Genomic DNA, 1,307 nt, shown 5'->3' on the forward strand with positions numbered 1-1,307 from the left:
AGCTAAACTCAAAGTTCTTAACTTTGGGAAGGGTCTTGGAGTCCTTTAAGAAAAACAAATGCATAAACACAGCAATCCTCTAATAAAATTTCAGGGTGCTCACCGTGCTTGTCTAAACTTATTTTTCAAGACATGGATCCGTCCAGATCCCCTAGACTCAACGATCAGATCGCTCGTGCATAGGGAGGTTTCCTCCCGGTCCCCTGGCTGGTTTGTGCTCCCGGGTAGCCGGGTACTCCCTGCTGGGTTGGCGTCTCCAGTACCTACTGCAGTGACCTCCACAGGACCCTCTGTTTTTGCAGAATTCTGATTAATTTCCCTGCTTCTTTCATCTCATTGTGTTAGCTTCCCCTAAACTCATTGCCATCCGCTTTTTAACATTTATATTTTGTCCTTGCAGTTGGCTTAATACAGCCAAACTAGGTTTTAGGCTGACTTCATCTGGCCTCTACAGCTCCCATTTCACCCCTGTTGGTTTACCTGTCCTGCTTTCCCGCTTGGGACACAATGGAAGTGTGACTACAATACAGCTAAGCTGAGCTCCCAAGTGAGAATTAAATACGTGGCAGCTCGGAAGTTTCCCCAAAAGACGCACACATTCTTACCCAGTGGATGCCTGAATCATCTGTGCAGCTCCCTCTGTTTTTAAGAATCAATTCTCTCATCTGGACATCTTGGGTATCATCCTTTCCTGAAGCTTAAAGGAATTGATGTACCTAAAAATATCCTTGGTAAACACAGACCAAAAGGAAGAGCTCCTTTGTGGTGTTAAATAAATCGATGCCCAGCAAATATTTTGGGATTAAGGTATGTTCACAAAGATCTTTGGACTAGAAATGGAGGGATCCAAATCCTAGCCCCAGCCTAATACTTGCTTAAGTGACTCTGGCGGTCAGTACTGGAGCCTTGGTTTCCCGGTCAGTGAAATGCCGTAAGTGCCGCCACCCTGCTGGGTGAAGGACAGGCATTTGAAAGCCGGAGCTACCTCCCTAACGAGATTGTTGGGGATTTCTGATCTGTAGGGATTTTCTTCCTTTCTCCTGGCACTTGGGGATTCTAAGATGTGGATTCTTGAGAATGTCTCTGTGGCCACAACTACATTAACAACCCTCTTCCATTGGCATGGTTTTGTCTTCATTCCCTCTGCCTGCAAATCCGACTAGCTGGGTTTGCACTCCACTCGCAGCAGCTGCGTCCAGAACAGAGTTAGGGGTGCGTCATGTCCAGAACAAAGTCCCTGACCTGATCTAATTAGTGACTCTGGTTCCAGGGTTAAGACTGATTTGACCTCTTGGCATTCTTCTCCC

This window comes from Tupaia chinensis, unplaced genomic scaffold, assembly GCF_000334495.1.
Source record: "Tupaia chinensis unplaced genomic scaffold, TupChi_1.0 Scaffold144171_1, whole genome shotgun sequence".
Classification (NCBI taxonomy): Eukaryota; Metazoa; Chordata; class Mammalia; order Scandentia; family Tupaiidae; genus Tupaia; species Tupaia belangeri.